This window comes from Kogia breviceps, chromosome 2, assembly GCF_026419965.1.
Source record: "Kogia breviceps isolate mKogBre1 chromosome 2, mKogBre1 haplotype 1, whole genome shotgun sequence".
NCBI lineage: Eukaryota > Metazoa > Chordata > Mammalia > Artiodactyla > Physeteridae > Kogia > Kogia breviceps.
Window position 1 is genome coordinate 46176893 of NC_081311.1, and position 26299 is coordinate 46203191.

At 38.8% G+C, this 26299-nt stretch overlaps 1 pseudogene; it reads right to left on the reverse strand.

Annotated features, from left to right (window-relative positions):
- Window positions 1-604: 604 nt before the first annotated feature.
- On the reverse strand, window positions 605-1627 carry LOC131750166 (nuclear distribution protein nudE-like 1 pseudogene; annotated as a pseudogene).
- Between the last annotated feature and the right edge of the window lie 24672 nt (window positions 1628-26299).

Below are 26299 nucleotides of genomic sequence, written 5' to 3' on the forward strand. Positions count from 1 at the left end.
TTTTGCTGCTCTGGGAGGCTAGTCAACGGAATGACAACTGCTAAAGTAAAACCAGAAGGTGCAGAAAGTGTTCCCTAATTCAGAGACCTTCCTGACTCTTTGCCAGCAACAGGCCCAAACTGTGGGCGGTGGAGGGGGCAACACATGACCATGATGAGCACTGGAGATGCTTGGGTGGGAGCTCAGGAGGAGGGCACACGTCCACCCGGTTTGGAGGAGAACTTCTAGTAGATCTGCGACGTCCTAAATATAACTAAATCCTATCAGTACCGCAGGGAGGGGGTTATGAGTCAGGTGTGACGAATGGGTACTTCTGCATCCAGCGACCAAATAATACACGTATGTATCACCTTGTGACCCGCAAAAGTGCCATCCTGTGAAACCAACGGCACGAGGGCGAGAAGAGAAAATAGCCAGTATTGATATCGCGCAGAGTCCTGGGGCTGGGCAGGGCCCAGTAGCCGTCCCTGCGTGCAGCCTGCCTTCTGCTAGCCGTGGGGAGGCAGACGGAGGGGCATGAGATGGGCCAGGGCACCGAGGGGTGAGGCGTGGGTGTCCTGGGTTGTTGCAGGAGGGCGGGAGCCGCCACCTGGAGGCCGGGCACTCACACACTGAGAGGCAGCACACCCGGTGCCGGCGCGAGGAGCCCGGACCAGGAGGAGGAGGAGCCTGGTCAGAGCCCTTTACCGCCCCTTTGTCGAAGAAAGACGAGTGCCCTGATAGAGAAACTTCGCGCCGTTGCTATTCATCACCCCGCATTTAACGTTCCCTGAAATACAGGATTTTCGTGATGCTTGGTCCTTTGCAAAATTCCTGCAAGCTGCTAATTTGGATCCTAAAGCCCCTACTTTCCGTCAGAGATCCCACAGGATGTTTGGTGCTGATATCCTAGCTGAAGGAGTCAGTGGACCGGTACCAAAACCGTTTGGTATAGATTTTGGTGAAGGAAAACTGTTCTCTGTTCCATTGCCAACAGGAGTAGCTGGCAAAGAAAGTGATGTTTGGACAGCAGAATCCATCTTTTCCCAGTCTAGAGTTGGAGAACTGGGAGCCAACTTTCTAGTGACTTCCTGTTGTCTTTGCCCAACAGCTAGTTGTTGTCTTAAATCTCTCGCTTCATCCTTTAACCTCTGCACAGAGACCAACAAAGATTCCTTTTCATCAAGTTCACTTTCTAAAACTGCATTTCGTTCAATGGCTTGATTTTAGCCTGTTCAAAGTCTTCCAGTGAAACTACTGTCACCTTTTTTGCTCGCTCCAGGTCACCACTGGCCTGCTCCAGCTGTCTCACATACTTATGCAACTGCTCCTTGATGACCCGAGTCTGACTTAAATCTGCTTCTAATACTGAGACCTGCTTGTAGCTCTGTGCATACTGATGCTCCAGTTTCTCCTTTAGTGCTTCCACTTCATACTTCAGTGTTTGGTTATCAGCTTGCAAGTCTCTATTTCTTTGTTCAGCCTGTACTGTGCTTTCAACTCTGCTTCTAATTCTCTGCTTCCTTCCTGGAATTCAACCAGCTCATCCCGAGCTTCTTGGAAGCTTTGTTTATACTTCAAGGAAAGTTCCTTCCAGTAAGCAGTTTCCTCCTTTAAACTTGAAAACTGGTAAATCTTCACCATCCATGATCGAGAAAGCCTCCGATGTGTCAAAAGCGCATGTGTCCCTCTGCTCCACCGACGTCTGGCTCAGCAGGCTCGGCCAGGCCCGCCCAGCTGCTCAGCTCCACCCCCCTCCGCAGCCTTGAGCTCCGCTCCGCGCATCTCAGCGCCCTGCTCCTCCCGGACACTCAGGGACTGCGTGGGTGTCCGAGGCCATTCTGTGACGCACGGAGGCGGGGTTCTGTCACTATTTTCTATTTCAACCATTCTAATAAGTGTGTAGTGATATCGAATTATGGTTTTAATTTGCATTCCCTTATGCCTAATGATTTTGAACATAATGTCATGTACCTATTTGCCGTCTGTATATCCTCTTTAGTGAAGTATCCATCCATGTCTTCTTCCCATTTTCTAACTGGGTTTTTTTTTTAACTGTTGAATTTCGAGATTTCTTTATATATTCTAGGAACTAGTCTTTTGTCAGATATATTGTTGACAAATATTTTCTCCCAGTCTTTAACTTGTCTTTTCATCCATCGTCATGGGGTATTTCATTGAACAAATTTTTAAATTTTTGATGATGTACAGTATCAATTTTTCCTTTTATGGGTTGTGCTTTTAGTGCCAAGTCTAAAAACTCTTCACCTGGCCCTAGGTCCAGAAGATTTTCTCCTAAGTTTTTTTCCTAAAAATTTAATAGTTTGGGGCTTCCCTGGCGGCACAGTGGTTGAGAGTCCGCCTGCCGATGCAGGGGACACGGGTTTGTGGCCCGGTCCGGGAGGATCCCACATGCCGCGGAGCAGCTGGGCCCGTGAGCCATGGCCGCTGAGCCTGCGCGTCCGGAGCCTGTGCTCCGCAATGGGGGAGGCCACAACAGTGAGAGACCCGCACACCGCAAAAAAAAAAAAAAAAAAATTAATAGTTTTATCTTCTATATTTAAGTCCACAATTCACTTTGGGTTAATTTACATAAAAGGTATGAGGTTTAGGTTGTGATTCATTTTTTTGCTGATGGATGTACAATGACACCAGCACTAGTTATGGAAAAGGCTATTTTTCTACTACTGAATTGCTTTGGCATCTTTGTTAAAAGATCAGTTGGGCTTATTCGTGTGGTTATTTCTGCACTCTCTGTTCTGTCCCATTGATCTCTGTGTCTGTTCCTCCACCAGTATCACACTCTCTTGGTTACTGAGCTATTCTTCCATTAAAGTTTTTTTTTTTTTTTTTTTTTTTTTTTTTTTTTGCGGTATGCGGGCCTCTCACTGTTGTGGCCTCTCCCGTTGCGGAGCACAGGCTCCGGACGCGCAGGCCTAGCGGCCATGGCTCACGGGCTTAGTTGCTCCGCGGCATGTGGGATCTTCCCGGACCAGGGCACGAACCCGTGTCTCCTGCATCGGCAGGCGGATTCTCAACCACTGCGCCACCAGGGAAGCCCTAAAGTTTTGTTTTTTTTTTTCAAGAATGTTGCTATTCTTATGGGGCCTGTACCTTTCCATATAAATTTTAGAATAAAATTCTCTATGCCTACAAAAATACTGTTGGGATTCTGTTAGGAATTACAGTCAACCTAAACCTCAGTTTGGAGCAGGGCTTTTATTTTGCTGCATTTCCCTCCACTTCCTATTATCCGTCCTTCAGAGGTTAGTTGCCGGGGCACAGTGTAGTCAGAATGAGTAAAGCCTGTTCCCCCTGAGGATGTTCAGCTACTACTTCGTTCTCATCTGGGAGCGGGCTGGCCATGGTAGCCCTGGATCCCAAAGGCAGCACCAACACCTCCCTGTAACCTGCTCACAAAATCTCTCTGGCCCAGCTATAGGCCGCCTGTGCGTGACCTGCATCTGGAGTGGCATTGCCTCATCTCTACCTTATCATTCATAATCCTGGGTGAGGTGGGGTCTAAGCCCATTTCATCCCTTGCTCCTCTTGGCAAGAGTAAAACTTCTGACCCCTAAGTATGGTGTAGAATCAACAGAGGCACCAGCTTTAAATGGGTCACTAGAGCTCAGACAGTGAGTAAATCTGTGGCCACCATGACACAGTGACATTGAAAGGGCCCTTCTCTCCATTTTCTTGTCATGATATAAGTTTTTCCCATTCCTGTGTGAGCCTAGAGAGCAAAATTAGTCAGGTAATACTGGGCAGTGAGATGATAACAAATTAACTCCTAAATGTCCCTGGCTTAACTCAGTGAATATTTCTTTGTTGCTTCCAGAAAGTTGCATGTGAATCTGGTGGCCTCCTTTTCTATGGAACAAAACCATCTGGAAATGTGATTTTGAAGCTTACCAAGCAGGAACGAGAGAGCTGGAAAGTAAAGCTGAGACTTTATACTACCTCAGCTCAGAGATCATGCACAGCACTCTTGCTGTGGTTCATTGGCCAGATCTAGTCAAATGGCCCCAAACTAACCTCAAGAGTCAGGGAAATAAAATTTCTGTGAACACTACACATCAGTAACAATGAAGACCGAAATTCCTTTCACCTGGAGGTAAAATTGAGTTTGATTTAAAAGAAATGAAGTCATCTGACAGTTCCCATGCACACAGTTTAGGGGTGATTTTTTACCCACGCTATGTGCTGTAGACTGAGCTGCTTTAAGCTGATGCATGTGAATGATGCAGCTTGAGTCTGTTTCATGCATGTATCCATACAACGTTCCCTTCTCTGCTTTGTCTTCTCTAAAATACTCTGAAGAGGGAACAACAGCCAAAAGAAGGATTAGCCCCACATAAAAGTCAGGTTTCAGGGGCTGTCCTCTAGGAGGTGCAAATATCATATTCCAAGACAACTAGGCTGCTGTCTGCTCTACTTCATTACCAAATGCAATTGGTGTCCGTGAACCAGAATCTGAACTTCTGTACATGAAATTCAGTTGCTGGATTATGGCACAACAAATTAATATTTCTTCAAAAGCCTTAATGTGTTCATTTAAGGGCATGCCTGTGTCTTTAAAGAGCTGGGTAGAGTCACAGCAATCTCAGGTGACGATTTGTTTTCATTATCATTGGAGTTGCTTTCACCTAGTTTTCCTGGGGATGACTGTTTGGGCAAATACGGAAAGACTGAGGAGAGAAATGAAACTTGTATACGTGAGGCCTCCCTTGGCTAGAGCTCAGAGGATGACAATCCACCTACACAAATGAATTGCCCACTGTCTGGGCTTGTGGAGGTGTTCCATTCCAGAAGCTGAGATTGGTGAGCTCGACAAACTCTAAGGTATTTCCAAATGCCATTTCCAGTTTTTCTTAAGTATCATTTGTTTGGAACATATCTGTTTTTCTTCCTTTCCTTGAACTTGTTTTTCAGTATTAATATCCCTCAGTGTCCAACACAAAGTTTCCAGCTTTGGCAATTGCCATTTTGACAGCTGAGGCAGGAGGGAAACAGGGAGCTCTGCTAGGCATTCCTGACTCTCCCTGTCATGACAAACTCTCCGCAGATGGGTTTACTTACAGATACAACATCTGAGTTGCCCCAAGTTACATATCTGAAATTAAAATGTGGTTAGTAATGAAGTGTGACTGAGTTTATCTAAGGGTCAGCTCTGCACCTGACATGAGGGGAGGAGGGGTTTGCCCCCCTCCACTCAAACCTCCAGGGACCTAGGCCAGCAAGGGGCAGTGTCCTAGAACTTAACACAACAAACGTCTCTGCCACAGGCCAGCTCTGAAGTTGTTGGATCTTCAGTGCCCGGCTCTCAAAGCCAAGAAGTCACATCACGAGGAATCAGAGTTTGTGAACTTTTCATCCAGATTTCAGTATGCATCAGCCATTGCCAGTTTACCTATAGTGCTTCTGAAATAGGTGGTGGTGGAGGTGGGGTGTGTGTGTATATGCATACATGTGTATATGTATGTTTATGCATATGCACACATGCATCTTTCATGTGTATGCATAAATGCATGCATGTGCACATATGTGTGCACGTGAAAATATGTGTATATTCATATGTGAGTATGCATACATTTGTATATATACATATAGTGTGTGTGTGTTTAACACAAATCAAATGCTTGGTTGGAATATTTATTTGTTTCCTTTATGTTTCAAGTCTGGAAAGAGCATGTTTCCAATCCTGTGTGCAGTTCCTCTGTGGAACTTATGAACATATAAATCTGAGGCAAGTGAGTCTGATTGAGGAAACATATTGGCTTTGTGATCAATTTCTTTTGTGATCAGTTCCTTTTGACCCCCAAGGGCACCACACTCCGCCAGTGGGATTTGAATAATCACACCCAACTGTAGGATGAGGCAGCCCTGGAAGTAATTGGGAACTCTGGGACTGTGTAGGATTGAAGGGGCAGATGAGTCTCACAGCATCCTTCCAATCTTAGGTTTCCTGAGACAAATAAACTATTTTTCTTTGATTTACCTAGGCATATTTGGTATTTGCAATTGCAAGGGTCTGAGCCCCATTATTTGTGCAATTTGGCCTGGAAATAGAGACCTCAGCACTTCTAGGGTCAGCTGTATGTGAGCGCTGCAGCTCTGCATACCTCATTTCTTCCTGGCCTTCGTAAATTTCCCTGCTGTCAGCTCAGGTTTTATGTGTGGGAGCTGTTGACCCAGGCAGTGGCCAGGAAGAGCAGAATTAGCCAAACTGTCCATTCAAATCTATTTAGCATTTAATACTGAGAAGTAAAGAAACTGAGAGAAAGGAGGAAAGAAGATGAGATGCTCTGGTGGAAACCTGCTAAACATTGAAAGCATTTGGCAGGAGAACCTCAGATAAATCACCAGTGGTCTGAAACTCACAGGGAGACACTTTGGTCCCTGGAAACCTTGGTGGGGGTGAGATGTAGGGTAGAGAAGCAAGTCACTTCTCAGGGAACATGGTGAAAGCACAGGCATCCTCAGCATCCTTACACAAACCCCCATTCTCTGCACCGCTCAAGTCAGTAATCCACAAATCTCTCATCTGCAAACTTGCTTCTGCACTGCAGAGTTAGAGGGGGTCACATAGGGTACCACTGCTGGCTCCCATGGACCGGGGAAGATGCTCCACAACCCTACTGCTGGCCATGCTGCCTCCAGGACCAGCCAGTTCTAGAATCATTCTCCCTGAGTGCAGTGCACCCACTGAATCCAGAGACACATCAGCTGTATGAGTAGGTTAGATGATTTCCACTTCTCCTGAAGCACAGATACCCATACTGCCTTACACTTAAATACAGGGATAGTAGCAGTAATAACACTAACTAATATTTATTGAATTCTGTATGTTCCTCCCTACATAACTGAATATAATTCACTTTATTAAATACTCATTAAAAACTCTGATTTTCTAGAATCTGTCCTTGAGGGTCTAAACAGATTGGGAGGTCTTTATCTCCAGTATACAGTAGAGCTGACCCTGTGTTAGAGCTGTTTACTGAAGAAGTGAACACTAGCTAGTTTTCCAATAAAAAACAGCAAGACACCATATTTATTAGCAGTCACACTTAGAAAATAAAAATAAACAAGTGAAATTAATGTTACTATATTTTATTTGGCCCAATGTCTAAAATATTATCATTTCAACACATAATCAATATAGAATTATCAACAGATACTTTGCATTCTTTTTTTCCGTATTTTACACTGCATTTACACTTATCTCAATTTAGACTAGTCACATTTCAAAGGTGGGTAGCCCTTTACACTTTACAAAGATAATTACACTGGGATTAGTATTCTAGATGGACAGTTTTATTTTTTCTTTCACCACACACAAAAATGTCATTTCATTGTATTTTGGCTTCTCTGGTTTCTGACAAGAAATCTGCTATTATTTATATTGTTGGTCCTATGGATATAATTTTTTCCTCCCATCTGGTAATTTTAGGAATTTCTCTTTTTACCTGGTTATAACAATCTGATTATAAAATCTGTGACTTGATTATCATATGTCTTGATGTGATTTTCCTTGTGTTTCTCCTTAGTTAGGGTTCACTGATTTTATTGGACCACTCGGTTTATAGTTTTCATCAAATCTGTAAAATGTTCTGTCATTTATGTTTTCAAATATTTTTCTGTTCCTCCTTCTAAATCCTTCCCTTATTCAAATTACCCATGTTAGACCATTTCATACTGTACCATGGCTCACTTAATCTCTTTTATTAACAGTCTTTATATCCTCTGTGTGCTTACATTTGTATTTTTTATATTGCTTTGTCTTCAGATCTATTTATCCTTTATTTTGCAGTGTCAAGTATGCAACTATTCCTACCCAGTGAAATTTTCATTTCAAACATTGCATTTTTCATGCCTAGAATTTCCAGTTCGTTCTTTTTTATATCTCCCATATCTCACACCATGATCACATTTTCTTTAAACCCTTGAGCAAATTGAGCATATTTATAATACTTGCTTTAATGCCCTTACCTGCTAATTCCATCATCTCTGTTATCAGTTCTCAATGATGACATATATTGATTAATTTTTCTTCTAATGATGAGCTCTATTTTTCTGTTTCTACACATGTATAGTAATTTTTTAATATATATAGTAATTTTTAATTGGGTCTCAGACATTGTGAATTTAGTTCTCCAGATTTTCTTGTATTTCTTTAATGAGTGCCCACTTTTTTCTGTAAGGCAGTTAAACTACTTATAGAGTAGCTCAACCCCTTCATGTCTTATTTTTAAAGCTTTTCTAGGTTGGGGCTTGAGGAACTTAGTTTACTCAAGGAATTCTTTAGTCCCATTTCTAGGAGATGACACTTCTGAGATCTCTATTAAATGACCCATCTATTCAACAAGATCTTTCCACTCCGGGTAGTGAAAAATGGGGAGATTTCCAAGACCTGTGCAAGCTGTAAGGAATTGTTTATGTTACAAGTTCCCTATAATTATCCCTTTCTGGCAGTTGTTTTTTTGCCTGGACTCATAAAGTTTTGCCATACACACATTTAGATTGGTATTCAGCCAAAGACTCAACACAGCCCTTTAGAGTTCTTTCACTGTGTAACTCCTTATTTTACGGTACTTTGTTCAACAAATTCTAGCTGATTTAGTCTTCCTGAACGCAAGAGACAACTAGCCTCTGTCTGTGTTTTTCCTTCCTATATTGTTGTCTAGAACTTACTTCCAGCCAGAAGGCCAGGAGGATCATCGGTCTTAGCTCCTTTTTTTTCTCTTTTCTCAGGTGTCATAGTCTGGCACTGCCTATTGTCCAGTGTCTAAAAGCAGATGCCTTATATACTTTGCCCAGTTTGCTAGTTTTTTTAAATGGCATAATTAAAGTCACTTATTCATGGTTGAATGAAGCAGTAATTTTCTTTAACTCACTCCCCCCTTTTAAATGTCTAGCAATATCAGTTAAATTATTATTTTGATATGATGATTAAAATGCTATTATACACATTAAAATAAGTATATTTAGTAAAATAATGTCATAATTATTAAAACTATGAATTGGTATTGAATACCAATTGCTATCATCTTGAGGCTCACTAGGGACATAAATACCATATGTTTAGGAAATTCTATATAAAAATTTTTAAGTTTTTAAAACAAAGTCAGCATTTTATATAACATCAGGGCCTAAATCAAGGATGAGATGACCCCTGAGTCATTTACTTGAGGGGAAAAATGTTTAAGACCAAGAACCAAGAGAAGTGGGAGATAGGATCTGGCCTTTCTTATTTTCATCAGGGTGAAGATTAAGGTCTTCTGAATCTGTTCCCTATTTTTATTAGATGAGTTAGGCCAGGTTAGGGCATAAACCAAGACACAGGGTCTGCTATTCCAGGCTTTTGGGATTAGAGAGTAGACCTGTCCTGTGACAGCAAATCGTATAAACATAAACAGTGTCTAATAGAACAATTCTGGACTTTCTAAGAGTTCCAAGAGGAACTTCTGTATTCCTTATGTGATGTGTATGTATTCCTTGGGTTTGACCTTAGTATATTGGAAAGACTTTTGAATAAATCAGCCTACCTTAGCTATTTTTAGAGGTTCCAAGGTCTAAGCTTGCTCATAAGTGAAAAGATAACATTGGGCCAGCCTCAGGCATAAGAAAGAATCCCAATGATCAGGTGAGGTTAAGAGCTATGATTGGGACTATGCAATCACCTATCCTTACCCACTTGAGATATTCCTTGTCTAGCAAGACTTGAAGGGGCTGAGTTAAATTATGAAGAAAGACTTTCCTGTTATTAAGCTTGCATTTGTGTTCTTACAGTGACTTGAGTCTCTTGAATACTCAGATATGAGTTTGTAAGAACAGCATCAAAATGGGGGAGGGTGTTAGGGTGAAGTGTAATAGTTAAATGAAGGGACAAAACCTATCATCCTAATGAAGAAAGGTTTCAGAGCTAGAAGAAATATGTGAGTTCAACCCCTCATTTATTTCTTTAATCTTCACAACAAAATCCCTCCTAAATATTTCAAGCATAGGGGCGGTGGAGTGATACACTAGTCACAATGTTGTGTAATTTACTAATATTCCTCCCTGAATCTGTTTACAAATAATGCATAGTTCCCTGGGTTCCTTTGAGTTTTAAAGGAGTAAATAAAATAGTGTATGGATTATAGAAGGTATCCAAAATGTTAATTACCTTTCTTCTTCCTGTCCAATGACAGGAAACTCTCTGCTCTCTGAGGGAATATCCTTTGTTTTTGGATATGGTGTTAGTCTCCTGTTGCTGTCATAACAAATTACCACAAATGGAGGGGCTTAGACAGTATAAATTTATTATTTTATAGTTCTGTAGATCAGAACTATCTTATAGTTCTGTAGGTCAGATCAGATCTCTCTGACCCACTCTTCTGCCTCTCTCCTCCACTTTTAAGGATTCATTTTATCAGATTGGGCCCAACCAGACAATGCAGGATAATCTTCCCATCTCAAGGTCCATAATCTTAATCTTATCTTTGAAGTCCCTTTTTCGGTGTAAGGTAACATAAACAGGTTCTAGGGATTAAGTGTGAACATTCTTGGGAGGGGTATTATTCTGCTTACCTGAGATACCTCTCTGAGAGTTTCATCTACTGATATTACTTGGATTTCTTATAATTCATTTTGTGGTGAAGCAATGTTTTAAAAGCAAGAGTAGTATCCAACACCATCTATTTTGCAACCTGTCAGTTCTTCACTACATTATCAATGTACCCCTTGAAGTAAAAAATTTTATTTTCAGAAATGGGCTACATAATGGATGATGATAACTGCCATTTATTGTGCTTTCTATTATGTGTCATGCATATGACAAGCATCATGAATGTTTATATGTAACACACATAATCTAATTCAATCTTAATGACATCCCCATAATTATAATTTTATGGATGAGGATATATCTTAAATATTTAATAAATGATCGCTATTATTATTATGATTGCTATTATTACTATTATTCATTATTTCAAATGAAATCTTAGAAAACAAGGGTTTTTTTATAGATTTATTTTACTTATTTATTCATTTATGTTTTGGCTGTGTTGGGTCTGCTGTTGCTGTGCACGGGCTTTCTCTAGTTGCTGAGAATGGAGGCTACTCTTCGTTGCGGTGTGACGGCTTCTCATTGTGGTGGCTTCTCTTGTTGCGGAACACAGGCTCTAGTCGCATAGACTTCAGTAGTTGTGGCACGTGGGCTTCAGTAGTTGTGGCTCGCAGGCTCTAGAGCACAGGCTCAGTAGTTGTGGAGCACGGGCTTAGTTGCTCCACGGCATGTGGGATCTTCCCAGACCAGGGCTCGAACCTGTATCCTCTGCATTGGCAGGCAGATTCTTAACCACTGCGCCACCGGGGAAGCCCCAAAACAAATTATTTTTAATAACAGTAAATTCTAAGTAGGACCATCAATTCACAGTTTTGTCTTCCTAATTTATAAAACAGTAATGATCACAAAAGTCCTCAAATCTTCCAGTAAATAGGTAAATTTCTCAAAGTTATACAGGCCTGCACTCTTATTTGACAGACATTAGAGCCCTTAGTCTGTTTCGTTCAGAGTTCTAAATCATTCTGTCTGATGTCCTACTCTTTGGACCTTCCCCTTTACTTTGAGATTTCCTGAGTCCATCTCTCAAGCTGCCTCTTTTGCTCCAATAAACTCATCTGAATACCCCTTAGTTGTACATATCACAGGATTATCTCTCTTTTTATCTAACAAGTAATAATCATTAGCTTTTTGTTGCATGAAAATGACTTGAACCCTCTGCTTAGGTAATGCTTGACTTCCCTTCAAATTTCATACAATAAAACATTCCAGATCTGCCTGCCATTTCATTTTACATCTTAGTGAGAGCTTTTTTTGGCTTGTGGAGACTTTGGCTTACAGCTCAAGAAGTAGAGAAAAATTTTTTTTAGTTTAATTTAAATAATCTTTTCCCACCACTTAAGACAGCATTATTCAAAGTAGAGATGTACTGTAGAAAGGAATTTTGTTATTACAGTGTGAGAGTAGTTGACATATATCAAAGATATTCCAAATCCACAGACAATTAGAAAATGTTGGAGCCATTGGAGCAAAAACCTCCACATCTTCCACAGGCCCAGTGGTCAAGTGAAGAGTGTCAGGAGGTACAGCCCAGAGCATGTTTACTCATTTCGCTTTTCCCTAAAGTTTCACCAGATACCTCATCTATTACAAACTGACCTTTTTAGGCCAGAAATCACAGTCACAGTGTCCTCCTTCAAAGGGGGCTTATGACCCAATAGCTGCCAAACTTAGTTCTTGAGCTGCAAGTGTTCTCATAAGAAAGCCCTCGGGTGGTGGGTAGCGTGGGAAATAACAAATACAGGCAGTCAGATAGTTTTTGAGCTATTTGTGTGGTTCCTAAGGTACTACAAATGTATAAGAATAGTTCAGCTTTAACTTTTATAATAATTCTTTAAAATAGAAAATATATGGTTTGAGCCACCCTAGGAATGGCCACAGTGACCCCCAGACTTGGTACCTTAATTACAGTGATATTACCCCTTAGTCTGGACATCTGAGGACCCCACAGGTCATTGGGCAGGGAGAGTCATTTTCACCTAATTATTTCTGAGCCACATTTACAGATGGCTTAAATTGACATAACTTTGGAACAATGATAATGTTCCAGATCTGAGTAGACTTGCTGTTTTGTGTACAAGATGGAAAATTAACTTATCCTTGTATAAGGGCAAAATTTTTCAACAGAGTAGGTGAAGAGTATGTTTTTCCTCCATTAAAAGGAAAAAAAAGAGATCTTCCCCAAGCAACAACTTACAGGAAGTCTGCTGATGAAGGAAGGATACACAAAACTAGAGTGGATGAGACTCTGCTGGCCACCCTGTCAGAGGCAGACAAGGTTCCCAACTATGGGAGAAGAGTTTGGGCCCAAGGAAGCCACAATCACACTTACAGCTGTTTAGTGGAAAGTCAGGGAGATGGAGAGAGTCCTGGAGCACCAGGCTGATAAAGCCAAGGCTCTTGCTGTCCTCACATAAGAAAGCTCCCTGGCCCACCCCAAGCTATGTTGGCAGTCTCCTCTTGACGTTATTTGCCCAGATCCTTATGATGCTTTCTTCCAGTAGCCAAATATGAAGATCTAGTCTTGGTTTTTATTACCTGGAAGATGGCTTTTCTGAGCCTCCCCTCATGCATACATTGTTACTCTTGATGGTGTTCTACAGGCCACTGAGGTTCTATTTTTATATATATATATATTCTCTTTTCTTTCTACTCCACACACTTGATAATCTCTATTGACCTATCTTCTAGGTTATTAATTTTTTCTTTTCAGTTCAAATCTGTTTTTAAGCCCCTCTAGTGATTTTTTTTTTCAGTTATGATATTGTTCAACTCCAGAATTTCTATCTAGTTTTTAAAAATAATTTCTGTATTTTTACTGATATACTGTATTTGGTGAGATGTTATTGTCATACTTTTCTTTAGTTCTTTAGATATGGTTTCCTTTAATTCTTTGGAAATATTTATAATACTTGATTTTAAATCTTTTTCAACTAAGTCTATGAGGGACATTTTCTATTGGCTGCCTTTTTTATTACTGAGTGTATGATATATTTACCTGTTTCTTTGCATATCTTATAACTTTTTTGTTCTTGAAAACTGGATATTTTAGATATCATGTTCTAACAATTCTGGTACCAGATAGTTCCACCCACCCCCCAACATTTGTTGTTGTGGCTGGTTTGTTGCTGGGTTTTTTTTAATTGTTGTTATTATTTTTTCTTGCTGCTGCTTATTTATTTAGTGAATTTCTTGAACCAGTTCTGTATTTCCTTCGATGTATAGCCTCTGAATTTTCAAGTATATATATTTTTTAAGTTTTTGTTTTTATTTTTAAGGCTGCCTTCTTAGAAAACATACCTGGGTCAGTATAATTTAGTGGTCAGCCAATGATTGGTCAAAAGTTTATTATTCTTTAAATGCCTTCCCTTCTACCCTTTGTCAAGGCTATCTGTAAACTTCAGGCAGTTTACAAGACCATCTTAGCTTCCACTTCCACTTGAGCAGGGCCTCAAGGTCAACCAGAGATGACTGCCTCTTGCCTTCTCCTTTCCCTGGTCTTTCCTAGTCAGGCACACAGCCTTATGCATATGCATCGTCTTATATATCCTCAGGAATATGTTGGAGCTTTTCAAAGTTCCAAGTGGTTGTCTTGTTCTCCAGCATTATCTCTTAAATTCCCAGCCTGGCTCTAGTTTACCCCAAATGAGATCACAGCCTTAGGCAGCTGAGATATTGAAAGCAGTTTGTTATTGTTCAATTAGGGGAGTAGGTTCCCTTCATCTCCCTTAGCTAACCTCTGAGCCGAACTGCTTAACCCCACACTCTGAAAATAGAGATTTTCCAAGGAACTGCAAGTTTGGGATAAATCTTAACTGTTCTTTGTGGATGGTCCACTTAGTGGACCTCGAAAGACTGTCAGATCTCTCCACTGTTGGCAAAGGTACCAGCTTTGGTTCTCATATCACTGAGCAAGGCAGGAAGAGGGGATAAAATGTCACAAGTTAAAGTTAAGATGTCACAGACCCTGCTGCTTTACCCAGGTTCAGTTGTGACCACATTGTCTTACCAAAGTACAGTAGTTTCCAGTTGGTACAGTTGGAAATACAGTTTGGGGCTCCATTTATGGTTTTAGTTAAGTGTCAGAGTTCTGAAATGGTTGATTTTAGTTGTTTTGCTTATATTTTTAGAGAGAGAATGAGTTCACCTAGACCCTCAATTCACCATTCAGGAAGCTGAGACTTCAATCTACTTTTTAAAAGAAAGACATTTTTGGCCCATAATAGGAATTCACTTTTTAAAATTAATTAACTGATTGATATTTATAATAAAAATTTTAATTAAATAAAATTTTAGAAAGTGAAATTCATGCCATAACAAAAGTAAGAAAATAGCACTATCAACAAAACTAGATTAGAAGAAAGAGATTTTTCTTTCCTTTTTCAAAATAACACTGTGAACTTCAGGATAATTGGCTTTTTGATTAGCCGCTGAAAGTCATTGATATTTGAATGATATTTAGTTTGGAAGAATAAGACACCCTGGAGAACAGACTTTTTGAATGACAAAGACTCTCTCCTTGACTAAACTTAAGTCAAGTTCCTATGAGTCTTCTTTCTGATTAGGTCTTTACCTTCGGCTCTGTTCTTGGCCCTCTTATTCCAGTTTCAGCAAGAATACTGCTTAATTAGTTAAGTGAAAAACTCTCAACCTTGATATCATACCACCCTGGCCTGCCTAAAATCCTGTTAAGTCAGTTTCGCAAAGAATTACCTACCTCTTAGTAATTCCATCCATGGACACTGCCCCCACCTTTCTCCTTGGCTATAAATCCCCACTTTTCCTTATTGTATTCATAGTTGAGTCTGATCTCTCTCTCCTACTACAAAACCCCATCATTGTAGCCGCCTTAAACAAAGTCTTTCTTACCATCTTTAACAATTGTCATGATAAATGTTTTCTTTAACAGGAACAGTCTGAAGAGTTATATACACCAGGCAATAGCTGTACATGACTACTTTATAGCAGTTTCTGCAAGAAAAATTTGTTCCTTCTCCTGGCCACCTCTTATTCTGCCAATGCCTCATAAAATACAGACATGAAACATAAATATCTCCAACCATTAGGCAGTGATTCAGCTGAATATGGAAGATAATTAAACTGCACTTTGCCATCTCTGCCTTGACTCCAACAATTGTTTACATGTAGAGAACCACTTATGCCTAGAACTACAAGCCACTTTCCCTTCCTAAATCCCTCATGGACTACCAATGGCAATGAAAATGTACAGTGCAAAAGACATTTTCAAAACAGATGAAGTTCAAATTAGGCATTGGTGTGCCTGTAAGTGGTATGAAAATGAAATTATCCAGAAAGAAATTTGTACCTTTAGTGAACTCCAGAATGTATAATAAATACTATGCACTGGCAAACTTCAATGCAAGGTTTTTGGAAAGAGTATATTTAGGAACATCAAAACTACTGGGCTGCTTGGCTTAGAGTTCTTGAGGACTGCTTTAATGATGACCCAAGCACTCCCCATTCCTGAAGACAATTTAACATACAACTCAACTCTACTGTGTGAAAAGCTTTCCCTCTCCTCCTCCAGCCAAACTCTTATGAAGGAATATGGAAATAGCCCAGCATGTCTCCTTAGGGGCAAAAGGAAAACATTTGTAAATGTTTTTTCCACCACCCAAGTCATCTGAGACTCTCACTGGGGCTGCTTATAAGGAAAAAAAACAAGAGAACAATTATTCTGTCCAAGGCTAAGACAGGAACACATCAAAATGGGTGCCTTCTCTCTAATTCACTCCTGAAAATATTAACTTTATGAAATACGCTGTCAGATATTTATTCCACTAATAAAATATAGATGAGGCTGTGTTGTCATAAAGCACTCCACCATCCTCCTTCCTTAATATACATATGCATACATACTCATGTGTGTGCAAACACACATACACACAGACAGATTAAACATGACAGGTGTATTGGTTAGTTTTCCCCAAAACTGTGATGTGATATGGAGATCAGGAAGATGGCGTGGCTATTTCTTATTGAATATTAAGATATAAAAAGAAGCTGTGTCATGTCCTTGGACAAGAAAATAAAGAACCTTTCTTTATTTGTTAAATATTTATTGTGTGTCCGGTGTGTAACTGACAATGTGATGTTACAAAGGCACAGCACTTCCCTTTCAGGAGCTTGTTACTTTAACTGGGATAGAGAGACATGGAAGGAAAATCTGTTAAACATCCAGCTAATTGGAATGCAAAAGCCAACATTTCAAGGCCATAAGAAAGCTGCAAAACATGAAGAGGTTTGTCAGATGCTCTGTTCCTCCTCTTGCCATAATCAATTCTGAACCCGGCGCTAGCATTTTCCTACTGGCCACCTTCCCTGACCACCAGGTAGACTCTCCTTCTTTCCAAGGGTGGCTTCACCAGTGGAGCAAACCTTTTCACCTTCCTCTGGGTAAATGAGGACCAATATTTTGAGTTGTCTCTTTGTACTCAGATGAAGCTATGTACCTGGCCAGAGAGGCAAGAATTTTCTATGTATCAGTCACCTTGTATGAGGATCAAACAATTTAAGGACAATTAAGTCCCAGTTTGGTAGTTCTAAAATGGTGAGAAAGAGATGGGGTTCAACAACAGGGACTTGAATTTCTCTGGGACTTTATTTTTGGTCCATCAAGACCCTGTGTAAGAAATTTCTTCTGCCTGCTTTGGATAAAGTCAACTCAAAGTGTATCTACACCAGAAAGGCTTGGCTTACCCTCACAGGGAGAATTAACAGTCCTTCTGAGATCCCATCATAACCATTATGAGATTCCATCATAACATATTATTACATGCATTGCCTTATATAATTTGTTATCCACTAAATTATAATTCCCTCAAAAGTAGGGATTTGTGTCCTATTAGGATCGCATAATAATAAAAACAATGATAAGCTTATTTATATTGAGTTCTTACTATGTATCTTCATGGTGAATTACATGTATTATGGTATAGTATACTTTCTAAAGACGGTTGCAATATTGTCAGCCATCCTACACCCACTTTTGCAGTGTGCTATAGCCTCTATCCCATCTAATTAACCTAATCTAATTAACCTCCTATTCAATCTGAACTGGTCTTGGTGACTCACTTGTAACCAACCTATTGAAGCAGAATGGATGCTGCATGTCTTCTGGGGCTGGCACTGAAGAAGACTTACAACTTCAGTCTTTGTCTCTTTGAATACTCTCTATTGGGACACCTTCTCTTGAAATCTAACTCCCATTCAGTGGGAAGCCCAATCCACATGGAAATTCAAAATGCAAACACTTTAGTAGACAGTTGCGTATGAGCCCCTTACCCCTTTGAGTGATCCAAGAGTAGGTGCCAGTCTTGAGCACAAAGACACCTTCAGATTTTTCCAGCCTTAGGCATTTGAGTCTCCCTGAGACATTGCACACTGTGCTTTATCTGAATTCCTAACCCACATTTCCAGAAAGCATAATGAATGATATTCATTTCATGTTACTAGGTTTAGAATGGGTTTGTTACAAAGTAATAGATGACCAAACCCTTTACTGTGCTATGAAGGCAGGCACTATTACCATCCCTAATACAGACACAAATAAATTGAGACTCTAAAAGGTTGGTGAAAATATTGATGACCAAAAAACATTGATTGAGCCCTTCTATGTGTCAGGAATTTTCTGTAGATCTCATTTAACCCACATAAAGCTCTATGAGGTAAGTGATTTTTTTTTTTTAACATCTTTATTGGAGTATAATTGTTTTGCAATGGTGTGTTAGTTTCTGCTTTATAACAAAGTGAATCAGTTATACATATACACATGTTCCCATATGTCTTCCCTCTTTCATCTCCCTCCCTCCCACCCTCCCTATCCCACCCCTCTAGGTGGTCACAAAGCACCAAGCTGATCTCCCTGTACTATGCTTCCCACTAGCTATCTATTCTATGTTTGGTAGTGTATATATGTCCATGCCACTCTCTCAGTTTGTCACAGCCTACCCTTCCCCCTCCCCACATCCTCAAGTCCATTCTCTAGTAGGTCTGTGTCTCCATTCCCGTGAGGTAAGTGATTTTTTTTTTAAGATCATACTTTAAATATGAGGAAATTGATGCTGAAAGAGATTAAGTAACTGCCCCAAGGATACACAGTGGGCCATGAGACAATCAGGATTTGAATCCAAAGAGTCCTTTCTGGAGACTGAGGGCTTTAACCATTATACCAAAAATATATGCACCAATTAATTAGACAAATAAAATAGTTGATGAGTAATACAGCATGAGCAACAGCGTATGTCTGACTTCATTAGCAGTATGTGGTATGGTGATTGACACGTAAGAGAAAGGTGTTAATAAATCTGGACCTGGACATTGTAAACAGACAGAGAGAAACAAGAAGCCGATGACTGAAATTGTGACATTAGATAACAGGCCTAATATAAAAATGGTATTCTTGAGGAAGAACAAAAAATGAACAACAAAAACAAACTAACACAAAAGAGCAAAGGGCATGACTGTGACTACAAAAAGAAAGTCAAAAACAGAATCACCATTCTTTTTTAACTGAAAAGCAGAACTATCTCCTAGGCACAATTGAATTGATAAAGAGCAAAATTTTGCATATAAGATTAAATTTTAAAATCTCACTTTCATCCAGGAATTAACATAGGTTACTGTAAAGGAACCATGATAACAACAAAAGCCACAGAATCCTCAGACTGTTTCACTACAACAGCAAATTGCAGAAAACAAGAGTTAGAAATACTGTACTTTGAGGAGAAAATATTTTAACTCACAATGCAATACATAGCCAAGCTGTTATTCATGAATAAGGATGACCTAAATATATTTTCAAATATATAATGATTCAGAAACATACAACCCATTTGAAGATGATTCAGGAGTCAAAATAAAGAAATCAAGCCAATGCAAAGCCAGTTAAGCAAAAATGTACCTAAACAGTTTTCCAAAATCAGCTTTATAAAACTGATCAGTAGCAATCATACTTTCAAAAGCGCAAATGTAAAAGATACTATTTAATATACAAACATTAATTTAATGATAATAACTTGGAGTCAAAACACTAAATTGTAATAACAAATAGAGGAAGTGGAACACTGGCATATCACATAGCAGTAAAGAAAAAAGACCCTACAATCAAATGGAACGTTATGGGTTCAAGTTGTGGCTCCACGATTAAAATTTACTTAACTCCTCTGAGTCTCAGTTTCCCAATTTATAAACGGGTGGATACAGCTATCACTTGTGGCAAAATATTGGAAGAAGAATTCAATTAGATAATTTACATAAATGTCTTACAATATAGTAAGTACTAAATTAAGACCAGCTATTGTATTTCGGTTTTAAATTTCTATTAAAACTCATATTTGAAAAGGATCTTGAGATTTTAGTAATGGATACTGCTTGGTTTCCTCCAGATTTGCTCTAACTCCATTGGGAAGTTACATTGGAGGAACATTTGTGATTCTCAAGTTCTTTAAGCATAAACTACATATCTTTTCCATCTAGATTTCCTCTAAAGCTGCTATGAAAACTTATATTTGAGATGTAGCTGACTTTTTATTCATGGGTACTCTTTGGATGCACTTAGATTTGCTCTAACTCTGTGAAAGTGACATTGAGGAGTAGGTCCGTATATTTTATTTATAGATGTAGCTTGACTACCCTAAGATTTTCTGTAGCGCCCTATGAAAACATATTTAGGAAGTATCTCATGGATACTGCTGTGCTCATCTGGATGTACTCTAACTCTCACTGGAAGTTACATTTGGGAATCACATGTGAGTTTGCCTTACATTAACTGTTTTTTTTAAATCTAGATTCTTAACTCTCTTCAAAAAAAAAAAAACACATTAGAGAAGTATCTGAGTTTTATTTATGGGTATCGCTTGACTCTATCTAGATTTGCACAGAGTCAGAGAAATTGAAGTCCAAACCTGGAATTTTTGGTCCTTAGGAAGTTATGTTTGTCAAAGTAGAAGAGTAGAATATCTTTTATTTAGTAGTTTATTTGCTTGATATATAACTTCTAAATCTTTAGATTTATGATAGCTGAGGTTCCATTTGTATTCTTGCCCTGGACTCCACAAATATTAGGGTATGGCAAAGAAGCTGGATGAAAGGAAGAGAAGAGAGGTAGAGGAAAGTGGAGGGACTTGAAGGTCCTTATCTTAGAGAGTCTCAGTTATTAATAGGTTAATAATAGTTAACCTATTAATAGTTAACCTATTAATAGGGTGAAATAGGGATGGATTTTTGTATTTAAACCATTTGTACTAATAAAAATAATGGGCACTGGAATGGATCTCACTAATATTAGTAGGTTTGGAGGAGAAAGTTTGAGTAATTGGATATGGTTCAAATGAGCAAAATCCTTATTTATAACAGCAGGAAGTTAATTAATATTGTTAAATTGATTCAATAAAGATATAACAGTATGATGCACATTATTTAGAAAAATAGAAGAAAGTTTTAGAAGATCTAAAAATAAACACCTAAAAGTTGTCTTTTATGAGTGGTGTCAGGGGCAGAGGGGAGTGAAGTGGGGACGTGTTGTTTTTCATTATAACACAGTATATTTGATTTTTTAAAATCATGTGCATGTATCATTACCCAACACTATCCACCAAAATAGTCTTTCAGGTTGATTTAAGTATTAAAACTAAAGTATTAAATGCTGGAAGAATATGTTGAATATTGATCTTATCTCAGAATGGGAAAGACTCTAAATGTGAAATCAAAAATCACAAGGGAAGAAATAAAGATGGAATTTGACCAGTAAACTGAAAATCTACATAATAAAAATGAAAACAATACATCAAGAAACAATGATGACACAAAGTATTATTAACATAGAAAGATTATAAAATTCAATGAAATGCTAGAATCTTAGTAGACAAGTGAGTAAAGAACAGGAACAATGAAATTCACAAAAAGAAAAAGCATTGTAAACAAAAAAGTAGAAGTGAAAACTGAAACATACCCTTTCTCATATCAAGCTGTCTGAGATTTTAGACAAAAAGTTAAGATCAGGAATTTAAATTAACATGACTTTTTTTACAATGCAAATTGTCATCGTATATTATGAGCTTTAAAAATGTTCACCTCCTAACTCAGTAATACTGTTTTTAGAAATTTTTCATAAGAAAGATCATCATTGAACACATATTTATATGTAAGCATGTTATTTACCATATAATTTATAATAGTGAAAGAGTATCAACTTAAATGTTAAATAGTAGTGGAATAAGTAATGAATTCTATGATAGAATATTATATGAAATTACAAGATAATTAAATGGCCCTTAAACATTATATTTTCAATAAAAGATGAATTATTTTAAAAGTAAGGCATAAAATAGCATATAGAATATGGTACCAACAAAACACACAAAACCAATACATTTTACAGGAGATTATGATTACAGGAGATTTTTATATTCTTTTCATTTTAGTCTACATTTTCCAAAACAGGCATATATGGAACCAAAGAGCACTTAACAAAAATAGGACAGAAACATATTTTGGGATGAACTATCTACTACTTACCAAACAGTTAACTAAAGCATTAAGTATGTTCAAAAATTTACAGTAAAATATGTATAAAAAACACAAAAGAAGATACTATGAATCTAGTGTAAACTATTTACTTTCCCTAAAATATTAGCAAAGCCCTTAGGTAAGGAGATCCCAGGTAGCATCTGAATTTGAGTCTTTTCCCAAGTCCACCTCCTATGGTAGATCATTTCTCGTTCTGTTTATGATCCACCCTGGTACATGAGGAATCATAAAAACTGGTCACTTCTTTGAACCAGAGCTGTACACCCAGTTAAGAAAACTTCAGATTGCCATTGTGCAAACCTACAATTCTCAAAATAAATACACTACATTCTTCAACTACAAATATATACGGGAAGAAGAGCATCTTTTAATCGAAGAAGAATTTTCCCAGGGACAGAAGTGTATTACTTAAGAATACAATTTGGGGGCTTCCTTGGGGGCTTCCTTGGGGGCTTCCTTGGGGGCTTCCCTGGGGGCTTCCCTGGTGGCGCAGTGGTTGAGAATCCGCCTGCCAATGCAGGGGACATGGGTTCGTGCCCCGGTCCGGGAAGATCCCACATGCCGTGCAGCGGCTGGGCCCGTGAGCCATGGCAACTGAGCCTGCGCTCCGCAACAGAAGAGGACACAACAGTGAGAGGCCAGCATACCGAAAAAAAGAATACAATTTGGTGGACGTATTCGATTATCAAAATGAGTCACTGGTCACTTATTCATTTATTTTCTATGCTGGAGATTGAGCAAGGTCTTGGTTATAAAACAGCAAGCCAAAATGATGCAAGCCCTGGTTTAAAGAAGAGTCTACTTTGAGAGATAAACTTTAAGAAACAAACTATAATTGCCTATTTTGGGGAATTGCATGAAATCCCTGGATGACTTCATTTGAATATGGTTCAAGGCAGAGAGATCAGACTGATTACTGTTCTCTGGAATGAACATATCTCTTTGGAGTCAAAGGCAACCAAACTATGGACACAGAGACAGAGGTCTTAGGAGGTCAGGCATGGTACGTAAGGCCACCCGCATGGTGGGAGACAGGGCCTAAGGGGAAGAGACAACCACTGAAAGTTTCTCAGGGATGGAAATGTCTAGGGCTTTTAAGAAACAAGGAGGTTTACCCTTCAAGTCTAAGTTGTTTAGTGTATTTTCTCAGATGTAACCCTCACACACAGCCTTCAGGTGGCAGCACTTTGGAGAATAACATCCAATGAAGCAAGATCACATGAAAAAAGAACAGAAGCTTGGAACTCAGGGTCATTTGTGAGAGGGAAAGTTGAGCAGCCCTGAATACTCAGCCTAGAGAAGTTGGAAGAGACACAGAAATGGTTGTGTGTGGCCGGGGTGGGGGTGAATTTGACCAGTCAGTAGGAGACACAAATAGACTGAGGCACCCATGAAATGTAGCATGTTTATACAAAGCTAGAGACACCCGCCCTTTTTACTTTCAGCTGGGGTCCTCCTCCATGCTTCCCTTGGCATGGTCTTAGACTACTACTTACTCTTGGCATCTATAAAGTCTGTATTTCAGTTCCTTCCATTATGTCATGGTAATAGGTGGGCTTATGTTGTCACTTTCCAGACTATTTTGGAGTTAGGCTGATCCTTCTGTGTTTCACTTGCTTTGCTTCTTAAAAGAGATCCTATGGTTTCATTATCTTTTACATGTGTCTACTTGTTTCTAAAATACTGTGAGATGCAAGTGAACTTGCATCTTTATATTAATTTTTCTCTGTATGCACCTTTCATTAACTTAATATTAACATTTTAACGCTTTTAGTTTCTCATTAAAGGTAATACATTTTGGATGTCAATATTTTTCTCATGTTATAACTGTGCTTCTCATTTACTCTGAATTGCTTCCCTCCTTGTTCCTTTGACTTTCTTTCCTCTAATTGTGTGTATTCAACATGAGATGGTGAAGGAGGGGGCTTTCAGACCACTTTCCAACTTTCCAAATATCTTACAGTTTTCTCTTTCTAATTTATTCTGTTATTCCATAAGGTACGCTATTTTAGTTTACTGACTTTCTACATCCTTATCTTACCAACCAACCTAATGTTTTTTCCTCGTTCAAGACAATTGAATTCCCTGTTGCACAATACTCTCCAATACTCATTAATGAATGTTCTCAATTCCTCTCAACATTGTCTGTTTGACATTCTTCCCCAGTCACCTGCTATGATTTCTCAGCTTTTACTACATTTTCCTAAACTTTTCATATACCTTTCTAATTAAAAATTTTTATTTAAAAAAATCTCTGGGGTCCACACCCACTTCCAAACAGGATGGAGTAAGAGGAACTAGATTTAGCCTTCACATTAAAACAAATTTTTTAAAAAGACAAATTATGTGAACTAACAATGTTTAGACACTGGACAACAGGTATCCTAGGGTAAAAGCTCCGAGCCTATAATTGCTCCGGATTGCCAAATGATTTAAATATGCTAGAGGTTTAAAGCTGCAATGGGGGAAGGAAAAACCCAGGAGGAGCATGGCAGTCTCCATGAGCTTAGGAGACAGAGCTGGGGGCTCCGGCTGACCAAGGCAACTAGAGTTTGCAGGGAAGAGTGCTTCACAGAGAGGGTCCCAGAGATCTGCAGATGGACACTCAAGTCTCTAGCTAAGGATGATCAGTCCATATGTATGAAAATGATGTTACCAGAGCTAAAACCATCCAGAGGAACAGGTAGAAAAACCTCCAGGTCTCACACAGGACCCAGAATAATCCATGTTCTCACTAGTCAAAGTAGAAAAACCATGTAATGCATGGGGCGTTAGGTAGAATACTCAGAAGTAATGGGGCAAAATTAGCTCTAAAGACCAAACAACTTAATGAAACTTAAAGCAAATCTCTAAAGGATCAAACTGCCACATAACTTAACTGCATTCCAGAACAAAGCTCAAGAATAATTTTAACACACTTCTTATTTTAAAAGAATTATAGATTCACATGCAATTGTAAAAAAATAAGACAAAGAGAGAGTCTGTGTAACCTTTATCCAGTTTCCCCTGCTGGTGACATGTGGCAAAACTATAGCACAAAATGACAACGAGAATATTGACCTTGATAAAATCTACTAATCTTATTCAGATTTCCCCAGTTTTACCCATATTCCTTTCTGTGTGTGTATGTATTGAGTTCTGTGCAATTTTGTCATAAGTGTAGGTTTGTGTACCCACGACAGTTTACATCTAAAGTAGTTACATCTCCACAAGGATCCCCTTGTGTCCTTTTTCATAAGCACACCAGTCTCCCTTCTGCACTGTCCCTTCCCGTCCCTAACTTCTGACAACCACTAATTTGTTCTCCATTTCTATAATTTTGTCATTTCAAAATGTTATATAAATAAAATCATACCATATGTAACCATTGAGACCGACTTTTCTATTCAGCATAGTTTTCTGGAGATTCATCCAAGTTGTGGCATGTATCCACAGCTTGTGTGCATCTGTGTGTGTGTGTGTGTGTGTGTGTGTGTGCACACGCGCACGTTTGGGATTTTTCCTTTAACTGACAAGCCATGTTGAGTGGTGTTGGACCACTGCTTTTCCCCTCAATTCATAGTGCTGCTGCTGTGTGTATTTGCTAATTTTTATTAATTCTAGTTTTTTATTAAATGAATTTGACTTTCTTTTCCAAAATTCAAGTTTTTCCTCACTTTGGGGGGGGGTACCTTTTTAAAAGTTAGTGTCATTTGATATGCATAATTGTTTATGGTAAAGTTTATGCATATGTATTCAATATATATTTCTTTTCCCCATTAAACAATTAGTTCATTATAACTATTTTAAATTTAGCTATTTTGTGAAGACATGAGTTCCAGAAAGGAAAGGTAACATTTGAAGACTTATCTGAAGCTATTTAAAACAGCTGAATGGATAAAGAAGATGTGGCACATATATACAATGGAATATTACTCAGCCATAAAAAGAAACAAAACTGAGTTATTTGTAGTGAGGTGGATGGACCTAGAGACTGTCATACTGAGTGAAGTAAGTCAGAAAGAGAAAAACAAATACTGTATGCTCACACATATATATGGAATCTTTAAAAAAAAAAAAGGTTCTGAAAAACCTAGGGACAGGACAGGAATAAAGAGGCACACATAGAGAATGGACTTGAGGACACAGGGAGGGGGAAGGGTAAACTGGGATGAAGTGAGAGAG